The 13,847-nt window shown below is 36.3% G+C and overlaps 1 long non-coding RNA gene across 1 annotated transcript; it reads left to right on the top strand.

The window, feature by feature from the left end:
• The first annotated feature begins 932 nt into the window (after positions 1-932).
• On the top strand, positions 933-5,167 carry LOC138316386 (uncharacterized). The gene is made up of 2 exons (XR_011207652.1): positions 933-2,868; positions 3,116-5,167. It is a non-coding gene; the product is annotated as an uncharacterized lncRNA (long non-coding RNA).
• The last annotated feature ends 8,680 nt before the right edge of the window (positions 5,168-13,847 follow it).

Raw genomic sequence — 13,847 nt, 5'->3', positions numbered from 1 at the left:
TCAGTCAGTATATAATTTGTGTGGAGGCCAGAATAAAGCTTTCAGTCAGTATATAATTTGTGTGGAGGCCAGAATAAAGCTTTCAGTCAGTATATAATTTGTGTGGAGGCCAGAATAAAGCTTTCAGTCAGTATATAATTTGTGTGGAGGCCAGAATAAAGCTTTCAGTCAGTATATAATTTGTGTGGAGGCCAGAATAAAGCTTTCAGTCAGTATATAATTTGTGTGGAGGCCAGAATAAAGCTTTCAGTCAGTCAGATATAATTTGTGTGGAGGCCAGAATAAAGCTTTCAGTCAGTATATAATTTGTGTGGAGGCCAGAATAAAGCTTTCAGTCAGTATATAATTGTGTGGAGGCCAGAATAAAGCTTTCAGTCAGTATATATTGTGTGGAGGCCAGAATAAAGCTTTCAGTCAGTATATATTTGTGGTGGAGGCCAGAATAAAGCTTTCAGTCAGTATATAATTTGTGTGGAGGCCAGAATAAAGCTTTCAGTCAGTATATAATTTGTGTGGAGGCCAGAATAAAGCTTTCAGTCAGTATATAATTTGTGTGGAGGCCAGAATAAAGCTTTCAGTCAGTATATAATTTGTGTGGAGGCCAGAATAAAGCTTTCAGTCAGTATATAATTTGTGTGGAGGCCAGAATAAAGCTTTCAGTCAGTATATAATTTGTGTGGAGGCCAGAATAAAGCTTTCAGTCAGTATATAATTTGTGTGTGGAGGCCAGAATAAAGCTTTCAGTCAGTATATAATTTGTGTGGAGGCCAGAATAAAGCTTTCAGTCAGTATATAATTTGTGTGGAGGCCAGAATAAAGCTTTCAGTCAGTATATAATTTGTGTGGAGGCCAGAATAAAGCTTTCAGTCAGTATATAATTTGTGTGGAGGCCAGAATAAAGCTTTCAGTCAGTATATAATTTGTGTGGAGGCCAGAATAAAGCTTTCAGTCAGTATATAATTTGTGTGGAGGCCAGAATAAAGCTTTCAGTCAGTATATAATTTGTGTGGAGGCCAGAATAAAGCTTTCAGTCAGTATATAATTTGTGTGGAGGACAGAATAAAGCTTTCAGTCAGTATATACTTTGTGTGGAGGCCAGAATAAAGCTTTCAGTCAGTATATAATTTGTGTGGAGGCCAGAATAAAGCTTTCAGTCAGTATATAATTTGTGTGGAGGCCAGAATAAAGCTTTCAGTCAGTATATAATCTGTGTGGAGGCCAGAATAAGGCTGTCAGTCATTATATAATTTGTGTGGAGGCCAGAATAAAGCTTTCAGTCAGTATATAATCTGTGTGGAGGCCAGAATAAAGCTTTCAGTCTGTATATAATGTGTGTGGAGGCCAGAATAAAGCTTTCAGTCGGTATATAATCTGTGTGGAGGCCAGAATAAGGCTGTCAGTCATTACATAATTTGTGTGGAGGCCAGAATAAAGCTTTCAGTCAGTATATAATTTGTGTGGAGGCCAGAATAAAGCTTTCAGTCAGTATATAATCTGTGTGGAGGCCAGAATAAAGATTTCATTCTGTATATAATGTTTGTGGAGGCCAGAATAAGGCTTTCAGTCAGTATATACTTTGTTTGGAGGCCAAAATAAAGCTTTCAGTCAGTATATAATCTGTGTGGAGGCCAGAATAAAGCTTTCAGTCAGTATATAATTTGTGTGGAGGGCAGAATAAAGCTTTCAGTCAGTATATAATTTGTGTGGAGGCCAGAATAAAGCTTTCAGTCAGTAAATAATTTGTGTGGAGGCCAGAATAAAGCTTTCAGTCAGTATATAATTTGTGTGGAGGCCAGAATAAAGCTTTCAGTCGGTATATAAATTGTTTTGTGGGCAGAACACAGCTTTCAGTCGGTATATGCTTTGTTTGGAGACCAGAACAAAGCTTTCAGCCGGTATGAACTTTGTTTGGAGGCTAGAACAAAGCTTTCACTCGGTATGAACTTTGTTTGGAGACCAGAACAAAGCTTTTAACCGTGATGTACTTTGTTTGGAGTTCTTAACAAAGTTTTCAGCCGGCATAAGTGTGGAGACCAGAAAAAAGCTTTTAGCCGGTATGTACTTTGTTTGGAGGCCAGAACAAAGCTTTCAGCCGGTATATAATTTGTTTGGAGGCCAGAACCAAATTTATATCCGGTGTATAATTTGTTTGGAGGCCAGAACAAAATCAACATCCGGTGTAGTATTTGTTTGGAGGCCAGAACAAAATCAACATCCGGTGTATCATTTGTTTGGAGGCCAGAACAAAATCAACATCCGGCGTATCATTTGTTTGGAGGCCAGAACAAAATCAGCATCCGGTATATAATTTGTTTGGAGGCCAGAACAAAATCAACATGAGGTGTATCATTTGTTTGGAGGCCAGAACAAACCTTACAGCTGGTGTATAATTTACTGAATATTATCCTGCCAATAAAACGAATCCCTACAAATATTGACAACAAAGTTCCATCATGCTTTTCTACAAACGATTTAGTTTTTAAGAACTATTAACGAAATCATATCAGTTGGAAAGAAGGAAATTATCAATGTCGTCAAATTAGAGTCCATACACCGGGGTTTCTAGTAATATATGATATTAGTTACAGTACATATCTATGTGCAAGTTTTCTTATTTTTTGTGCGATATTTCAGAAAATGGATACAAAATTTTCCAACTGACCGAACTGACTCAGGTTTGTGACGATAACTTCCAATTCAATTATGTGGAGAAAGTGGCCCCGGTTATGGATAAGTTCCGGATTCGCCACGGGTTGGTGGCTACGGCGAACTTCCACGACCTCCGACGGACTTGGTTAGACAGAACTGCGTTTGTCCTGATAAACGCCTACGAGAGCATGGACCACTTCAAACATTTCTACGACTCTCGTAAGTCATACTGCTATTTATTAAGTTATATAATATCAAAGTAATATGAGTACAAATGGTCCGTCCTATAAAACAACGATGACACTGACTACCCAGAGGAAACCCTAAACTATCCATCTGTCTGGAATGATAATTTCAGCGTTAAATCTTCAACATCTAGCAGATTTTTTCTATATAATGCATTAAATCATTAACTGAACTATCCATTTTAAAACAATACATATTAATGTGATATTTTCCGTTTCAGCTCAATATTCCGACCTAAAGCGGTATCGACAAGAGCATAGCCGTACAACGTCTGTAATATTTGAAATATCATAAAGAGGTCAAGGTCATCCGGAAGTGGCGCCAAAGACAATGATTAAACAGCAAAAGGAAAATATGGCATTTCGACAATACAATGGAAAAAGTGTATTTTTATAAAAATGAATTAATTTATAAAGAAACTTACTTCGTCTTCCTTTGCTCGGAATTCTAGCACTACGGCAAACACATACCTCCGCGTTACATATTTGATCAACATTGGCAATATTTATCTTTTCGTGATTTACTCGCTTGTAAGCAGACGTGTTAATTTCTATACTTAATAAGTTCGAGCAAAAAAATTATTTCATCTTCTATTTACCACTTGGAATATAATACAAATTTGCAATATTTTCAAATAATAATCTTTATTATCATGCAATAGATATTTCGACAGCAAAATCATGGCCTCATTGTATCATTCCAATCTATTGTATGTTAGTATTATCATTGTACTGAAATTATAACCCTAACTATATGTCATTTAAAAAGTGAAGCGATTTTTATCCATACAATTATTTCAGTATCTAAATAGAAATGCCTATTTTGGAATACATTTATCATAATATAACAAGGTAGAAGTCTTCACACGCTATGGTCGCACTGGTACACGTATTGAACAAATGCTATACTGAATCCGTCCAATAATTCAGCTAATGTGATATGTACATAAAACATGTAGATATTGTTATAGATATTATAATCAATTTATTTGTGTATGAACATTTAATCCTTCAGAGCAGATTATTTATGGTATATATGTTGTTAATATTTTTTTTTTATAAATTATTAACTGTAAATATTTGCTCCAGAACGTTTGCCTATGGTAGGTAGCAATTCTAAATGATTATTTTCACAAAACTAGTGCTACAATTTTTAAAGATATCCATGATTATTTGTTCACAACACACTCTCATTATTTGGAATAGAAATATCCCTATGAACATTGCCAAGGTAACAGATCAAACAAAACAGATCATAACAAAGTTCTGAACCAAATCTCTGGAAGATCATATGACTTCTGCGTCATAGCGATTCCTATTTATATACATTGTATAGTTTATATACGTTTGTGAAGGTTTAATTTTCGTGGCTTTCCGAGTTTTTAGACCACAATCAACAAATTTAGGTCCTCAAGATAGTTTCTTTCTATAAATGTATTAAAGTAATCGTTATGTATATACATTGTATCTTCACTGTAAAACCTTGTTAACTGACCAAATATAAAATGTCTAATAAAAGGATTTCATACGACAGTACTGCAGGTTAGTGACATTCAGAACGACCATTGTATAAGCCTTTGTTATTGTTATAAACACTTGTTTGTAATGTGAAATGTATTTGTTCCTTTTTAATGTTTTATATAACAAAATCTACGTCAATTGGTCAGTTACCAGGAAAACGATTTTGTATCATTGTCTATTTACGCTATGTCCATGGCAGGCAGACACTGACACAACTATAGTACATATTCAGAATCTGTAATTATTTCACATAAATGATAACGACCCCCTCTGTTTTAGGGTAAAGGATAGAATTAATGTACATCATGTACTCATCGTCAATAGCTCTGTCTCCTCTCCAGAATCAAGCATAAATAAAAGTTCCACAATGACTTTACTTTTCTGTCTGCGTTATTACATTTTTTGTGATAAAGATAATACTGAATTAATAGCTGATTATTTTTTTTAATTTAAGAAATTAATTGAAAAGCACTTACTTTCTATGTTTCTCCCATTAATTGTGTGCATGTTGTCAGTAGTACAATGGTATCACAGGGTAAGTAACAATGTATAACTTTAATATGTCTATCAAGACTGACTACAAAATTACAAGTGAAAAACAAGCTGTATATCTACAGTTAATTATTACATTATTGTGTAGGTATGGTTTTTATATCGAGATTTGTACACGGTATGGATTAACTCGTGGTACTGGTGTAAAATAAATTACTGTATTAGATTATGTAGTGATAATAAAATACTGTTATCTCTAGTTCCACGTATTTATATTTGTTACTATTCAATGCCTGTAGCACGTTGTTCTAACGTTAATTCCGTATACATTGTGTAACCTGATTGACCTTATCTTGTCTACATCAATACCTCTAACAAGACCTACTAGATCCTCCTCGTATCAAAACAAATAAGGCAGCGCCTGTATTGTTACTCCACACAGCTCTCGAAACAACAGTGCAGAATTAAGTTAATTTTTTTTATACAACTGATATATGGAGGTAGATGGTAATTGGTGTTACCACGAGTAAATGCTGCCAAAGCCGAAATAATGTCGAAAATTCTACACAGACGTCTGAACACGATAACCAACTACAATGGAGTCTACAATTATGTCACTGGTTTGGCAAATTGTCTTATTGAAATAGTTTATACTTACATCCCGTCCATAGGGAGTTTTCTGTCTTCTAATGTTGGTGAGTTTATAAGGCCTATATCGGACATTCTAGAAGCCAATCCTACTGTCCAGCTCCTTCACATGTATCAGTAGCCAAATTGTCCCATGCATTGTATTAGCTCACATGGCATCTAATCGTGTTCACCGAGATCCACATTAATTCAGATTTCTTTCTTCAATATTAAACGGCAAGCAGCACAAAATTGTAACTGATTTTATATCATCACGGGGGGTCCTGTCCAACATGACCATATCATCACGGGGTGGTCCTTGTTTGTCCACATTGTAACTGATATGGATACCTATATATCACGGGGTCCTTGTTGTCCACATTGTAACTGATATGGATACCTATATCATCACGGGGTCCTTGTTGTCCACATTGTAACTGATATGGATACCTATATCATCACGGGGTCCTTGTTGTCCACACAACCGACAACAGCAGTGTCGTCTACACAAAGAGTCATGAAGGCTTCCTATTATCATCGTTGATGGTGTCGAGAACTGTCGTTCAGATATTTCAATTTGAATCATTGTCATATTATTCCTTTCTTGATAAATACTGGGATCTGCCATCTCTTTACAGAAGAATACAAGACATGTGCGTTGTCTTCCAGTATTGTTTTAGACCCAACAGAATTTCTGTTGTGCACTCTTCTCTCTTTATATTTTATTATTTTATTTTATTGTATTTTTTTATTCTCATGTACGTTGACATACCGGAAGTAGTGCAAACCGTAAAAAAACGCTGACGACGCAAAATTTGATAACATTTGCAAATGGACTGAGACCTGTAACATACGAATAAACGCCAAAAAGTATAAACACCTGTGTATCGGTAACTCCAAGGATAACATAAAACAAATATAACATCGAAAATGAAGGACTAAAGAGTGCAATCACCAAAACTAGACCCCCCAAAAGATCTTGGCGTAACTTTTGATGGTTAAATGAAATTTAGTGAACATCCCTCAAACTGTGTTTCAAAAGCTAACATATTAACCGGTCTGATCTTCAAAACCTTTACTTACATCGACAAAACAATGTTCCTTAACTTGTACAAGTCCCTTATTAGGCCTAATATGGAATATGAATCATATATTTGGAACTCTATGCTACTCAAGTTTAAAATTGTGATCGAGAAGGTTAAGGCACGATTTAAAAGAGTTTTCTGGTAAAATGTTCCAAATATCTACAACTCTGGTGTTTAATCAATGTTACGCGTCCTCCAAAAGCCAGAAGGGATTAGATTGGTGTTTTTATTACATTATTACGTTTCTGTTTTTCCGAACCAACACCCCGTTTCCACTTGTGATTATTCTCAAATTCCAGGATGGTCTATTTTGTACGTTGGGTCTTTGAAGAATAATTTCAATAGGACGATGGTTATACACGGTTGGGGGCTGTTAGAATTCCCTGGCTTCTTATGTTGGCCAATTTTACATAATAAAAATACCTTGCTTTGTACCACGGAATACTTGTGGATGAAATATATATATGCTAAAATTTGACCATAATAATTCTTCTGTCTTACAAGACTCAATGCACGCTTCTTTGTTCATTCAATGCTGTTCTTAACCAATTGATTGTCTATGGGCCCTGCTGCTCCACTATATGACTAGTTCAACATTTCTTTCTTTCATTTGCTTTCTTGCTTTGTAGATGATTGTTATTCCTTCCTCAACAACATTTTTGAATTAAACAATAGTACAAAATAGGTAATGTGTGTAGTGATGCATCAAGGCTTTTTGACAGGAAACACAAGATTCTTATCTTTGCTTTATTTGTCCTGCATGAGTTATTGAGTTCAATCATCAGTGTCCATCCATTCTACCCAAAACAGGCCGGATCATCTATTCACATTCCTTGCTAAAACTTCTTTACTTAAAATAGTCACGGCAACTATTTCTCTTTTTAATCAAAACCTTTAGCAGGATATCAAAGATATGAGAATAGAGTTTTGTTCACACACTTAAACAGACAACACTGTAGCTTTGTTCACACACTTAATCAAACAACACTGTGGCTTTGTTCACACACTCAAACAAACAACACTGTAGCTTTGTTCACACACTCAAACAAATAACACTGTAGCTTTGTTCACACACTCAAACACACAAAACTAGAGCTTTGTTCAGACACTCAAACAAGCAACACTGTAGCTTTGTTCATACACTCAAACAAACAACACTGTAGCTTTGTTCACACACTTAAACAAACAACACCTCAGCTTTGTTCACACACTTAAACAAACAACACTGTAACTTTGTTCAGACACTTAAACAAACAACACTGTAGCTTTGTTCACACACTTAAACAAACAACACTGTAGCTTTGTTCAGACACTCAAACAAACAACACTGTAGCTTTGTTCACACACTTGAACAGACAACACTGTAGCTTTGTTCAGACACTCAAACACACAACACTCGAGCTTTGTTCAGACACTCAAACAAACAACACTGTAGCTTTGTTCACACACTCAAACAAACAACACTGTAGCTTTGTTCACACAAACAAACAACACTGTAGCTTTGTTCAGACACTCAAACAAACAACACTGTAGCTTTGTTCACACACTCAAACAAACAACACTGTAGCTTTGTTCACACACTCAAACAAACAACACTGTAGCTTTGTTCACACACTCAAATAAACAACACTGTAGCTTTGTTCACACACTCAAACACAAAACACTTTAGTTTTGCACACACACTCAAACAAATAACACTGTAGCTTTGTTCACACACTCAAACAAACAACACTGTAGCTTTGTTCACACACTCAAACAAACAACACTGTAGCTTTGTTCACACACTCAAACAAACAACACTGTAGCTTTGTTCACACACTCAAACACAAAACACTTTAGTTTTGCACACACACTCAAACAAATAACACTGTAGCTTTGTTCACACACTCAAACAAACAACACTGTAGCTTTGTTCACACACTCAAACAAACAACACTGTAGCTTTGTTCACACACTCAAACAAACAACACTGTAGCTTTGTTCACACACTCAAACAAACAACACTGTAGCTTTGTTCACACACTCAAACAAACAACACTGTAGCTTTGTTCACACACTCAAACAAACAACACTGTAGCTTTGTTCAGACACTCAAACAAACAACACTGTAGCTTTGTTCAGACACTCAAACAAACAACACTGTAGCTTTGTTCACACACTCAAACAAACAACACTGTAGCTTTGTTCACACACTCAAACAAACAACACTGTAGCTTTGTTCACACACTCAAACAAACAACACTGTAGCTTTGTTCAGACACTCAAACAAACAACACTGTAGCTTTGTTCAGACACTCAAACAAACAACACTGTAGCTTTGTTCACACACTCAAACAACAACACTGTAGCTTTGTTCACACACTCAAACACAAACACACTGTAGCTTTGTTCACACACTCAAACAAACAACACTGTAGCTTTGTTCACACACTCAAACAAACAACACTGTAGCTTTGTTCACACACTCAAACAAACAACACTGTAGCTTTGTTCACACACTCAAACAAACAACACTGTAGCTTTGTTCACACACTCAAACAAACAACACTGTAGCTTTGTTCACACACTCAAACAAACAACACTGTAGCTTTGTTCACACACTCAAATAAACAACACTGTAGCTTTGTTCACACACAAACAAACAACACTGTAACTTTGTTCACACACAAACACAAACATTAGTTTTGCACACACACTCAAACAAATAACACTGTAGCTTTGTTCATACACTCAAAAAAACAACACTGTAGCTTTGTTCACATACTCAAACAAACAACACTGTAGCTTTGTTCACACACTCAAACAAACAACACTGTAGCTTTGTTCACACACTCAAACAAACAACACTGTAGCTTTGTTCACACACTCAAACACAAAACACTTTAGTTTTGCACACACACTCAAACAAATAACACTGTAGCTTTGTTCATACACTCAAACAAACAACACTGTAGCTTTGTTCACACACTCAAACAAACAACACTGTAGCTTTGTTCACACACTCAAACAAACAACACTGTAGCTTTGTTCACACACTCAAACAAACAACACTGTAGCTTTGTTCACACACTCAAACAAACAACACTGTAGCTTTGTTCACACACTCAAACAAACAACACTGTAGCTTTGTTCACACACTCAAACAAACAACACTGTAGCTTTGTTCACACACTCAAACAAACAACACTGTAGCTTTGTTCACACACTCAAAACACACAACACTGTAGCTTTGTTCACACACTCAAACAAACAACACTGTAGCTTTGTTCACACACTCAAACAAACAACACTGTAGCTTTGTTCACACACTCAAATAAACAACACTGTAGCTTTGTTCACACACTCAAACAAACAACACTGTAGCTTTGTTCACACACTCAAACAAAAACACTGTAGCTTTGTTCACACACTCAAACAAAAAACACTGTAGCTTTGTTCACACACTCAAACAAACAACACTGTAGCTTTGTTCACACACTCAAACAAACAACACTGTAGCTTTGTTCACACACTCAAACAAACAACACTGTAGCTTTGTTCACACACTCAAACAAACAACACTGTAGCTTTGTTCACACACTCAAACAAACAACACTGTAGCTTTGTTCACACACTCAAATAAACAACACTGTAGCTTTGTTCACACACTCAAATAAACAACACTGTAGCTTTGTTCACACACTCAAACACACAACACTGTAGCTTTGTTCACACACTCAAACAAACAACACTGTAGCTTTGTTCACACACTCAAACAAACAACACTGTAGCTTTGTTCACACACTCAAACAAACAACACTGTAGCTTTGTTCACACACTCAAATAAACAACACTGTAGCTTTGTTCACACACTCAAATAAACAACACTGTAGCTTTGTTCACACACTCAAATAAACAACACTGTAGTTTGTGCACACACACTCAAATAAACAACACTGTAGCTTTGTTCACACACTCAAATTAACAACACTGTAGCTTAGTTCACACACTCAAACAAACAACACTGTAGCTTTGTTCACACACTTAATCAAACAACACTGTGGCTTTGTTCACACACTCAAATTAACAACACTGTAGCTTTGTTCACACACTCAAACAAACAACACTGTAGCTTTGTTCACACACTCAAATTAACAACACTGTAGCTTTGTTCACACACTCAAATAAACAACACTGTAGCTTTGTTCACACACTCAAATAAACAACACTGTAGCTTTGTTCACACACTCAAACAAACAACACTGTAGCTTTGTTCACACACTCAAACAAACAACACTTAGCTTTGTTTGCACACACACTCAAACAAACAACACTGTAGCTTTGTTCACACACTCAAACAAAAACACTGTAGCTTTGTTCACACACTCAAACAAACAACACTGTAGCTTTGTTCACACACTCAAACAAACAACACTGTAGCTTTGTTCACACACTCAAATTAACAACACTGTAGCTTTGTTCACACACTCAAACACAAAACATTTTAGTTTTGCACACACACTCAAACAAACATCACTGTAGCTTTGTTCAGACACTCAAACACAAAACACTTTAGTTTTGTTCACACACTCAAACAAACAACACTGTAGCTTTGTTCACACACTCAAACACAAAACACTTTAGTTTTGTTCACACACTCAAACAAACAACACTGTAGCTTTGTTCACACACTCAAACAAACAACACTGTAGCTTTGTTCACACACTCAAACAAACAACACTGTAGCTTTGTTCACACAATCAAATAAACAACACTGTAGCTTTGTTCACACACTCAAACACAAAACATTTTAGTTTTGCACACACACACTCAAACAAACAACACTGTAGCTTTGTTCACACACTCAAACAAACAACATTTTAGTTTTGCACACACACACTCAAACAAACACTAGCTTTGTTCACACACTCAAACAAACAACACTGTAGCTTTGTTCACACACTCAAACACAAAACACTTTAGCTTTGTTCACACACTCAAACAAACAACACTGTAGCTTTGTTCACACACTCAAACAAACACTAGCTTTGTTCACACACTCAAACAAACAACACTGTAGCTTTGTTCACACACTCAAACAAACACTAGCTTTGTTCACACACTCAAACAAACAAAACATTTTAGTTTTGCACACACACTCAAACAAACACTAGCTTGTTACACCTCAAAAACATAGCTTTGTTCACACACTCAAACAAACAACACTAGCTTTGTTCACACACTCAAACAAACACCTAGCTTTGTTCACACACACTCAAACAACACTGTAGCTTTGTTCACACCACAAACAAACACTAGCTTTGTTCACACACACACTCAAACAAAAACACTTAGCTTTGTTCACACACACCAAACAAACACTAGCTTTGTTCACACACTCAAACAAACAACACTGTAGCTTTGTTCACACACTCAAACAAACAACACTGTAGTTTTGTTCACACACTCAAACAAACAACACTGTAGCTTTGTTCACACACTCAAACAAACACTAGCTTTGTTCACACACACACTCAAACAAACACTAGCTTTGTTCACACACACACTCAAACAAACACTAGCTTTGTTCACACACACACTCAAACAAACACTAGCTTTGTTCACACACACACTCAAACAAACACTAGCTTTGTTCACACACACACTCAAACAAACACTAGCTTTGTTCACACACTCCAAACAAACACTAGCTTTGTTCACACACACAACACTCAAACAAACACTAGCTTTGTTCACACACTCAAACAAACACTAGCTTTGTTCACACACTCAAACAAACAACACTGTAGCTTTGTTCACACACTCAAACAAACACTAGCTTTGTTCACACACTCAAACAAACAACACTGTAGCTTTGTTCACACACTCAAACAAACAACACTGTAGTTTTGTTCACACACTCAAACAAACAACACTGTAGCTTTGTTCACACACTCAAACAAACACTAGCTTTGTTCACACACACACTCAAACAAACACTAGCTTTGTTCACACACACACTCAAACAAACACTAGCTTTGTTCACACACACACTCAAACAAACACTAGCTTTGTTCACACACACACTCAAACAAACACTAGCTTTGTTCACACACACACTCAAACAAACACTAGCTTTGTTCACACACACACTCAAACAAACACTAGCTTTGTTCACACACTCAAACAAACACTAGCTTTGTTCACACACTCAAACAAACAACACTGTAGCTTTGTTCACACACTCAAACAAACAACACTGTAGCTTTGTTCACCACACTCAAACAAACACTAGCTTTGTTACACAAACAAACACTAGCTTTGTTCACACACTCAAACAAACACTAGCTTTGTTCACACACTCAAACAAACACTAGCTTTGTTCACACACTCAAACAAACACTAGCTTTGTTCACACACTCAAACAAACACTAGCTTTGTTCACACACTCAAACAAACACTAGCTTTGTTCACACACACACTCAAACAAACAAACACTAGCTTTGTTCACACACACTCAAACAAACACTAGCTTTGTTCACACACACACTCAAACAAACACTAGCTTTGTTCACACACTCAAACAAACACTAGCTTTGTTCACACACACACACTCAAACAAACACTAGCTTTGTTCACACACTCAAACAAACACTAGCTTTGTTCACACACACACACTCAAACAAACACTAGCTTTGTTCACACACTCAAACAAACACTAGCTTTGTTCACACACTCAAACAAACACTAGCTTTGTTCACACACACACTCAAACAAACACTAGCTTTGTTCACACACTCAAACAAACACTAGCTTTGTTCACACACTCAAACAAACACTAGCTTTGTTCACACACTCAAACAAACACTAGCTTTGTTCACACACACACACTCAAACAAACACTAGCTTTGTTCACACACTCAAACAAACACTAGCTTTGTTCACACACACACACTCAAACAAACACTAGCTTTGTTCACACACTCAAACAAACACTAGCTTTGTTCACACACTCAAACAAACACTAGCTTTGTTCACACACTCAAACAAACACTAGCTTTGTTCACACACACACACAAACTCAAACAAACACTAGCTTTGTTCACACACTCAAACAAACACTAGCTTTGTTCACACACTCAAACAAACACTAGCTTTGTTCACACACTCAAACAAACACTAGCTTTGTTCACACACTCAAACAAACACTAGCTTTGTTCACACACTCAAACAAACACTAGCTTTGTTC

The sequence above is a fragment of the Argopecten irradians genome, chromosome 2, assembly GCF_041381155.1.
Source record: "Argopecten irradians isolate NY chromosome 2, Ai_NY, whole genome shotgun sequence".
In the NCBI taxonomy this organism is placed as follows: Eukaryota; Metazoa; Mollusca; class Bivalvia; order Pectinida; family Pectinidae; genus Argopecten; species Argopecten irradians.
The sequence above is the reverse complement of the archived record's forward strand: the minus strand, read 5'-3'. Positions and strand labels throughout refer to the sequence as shown.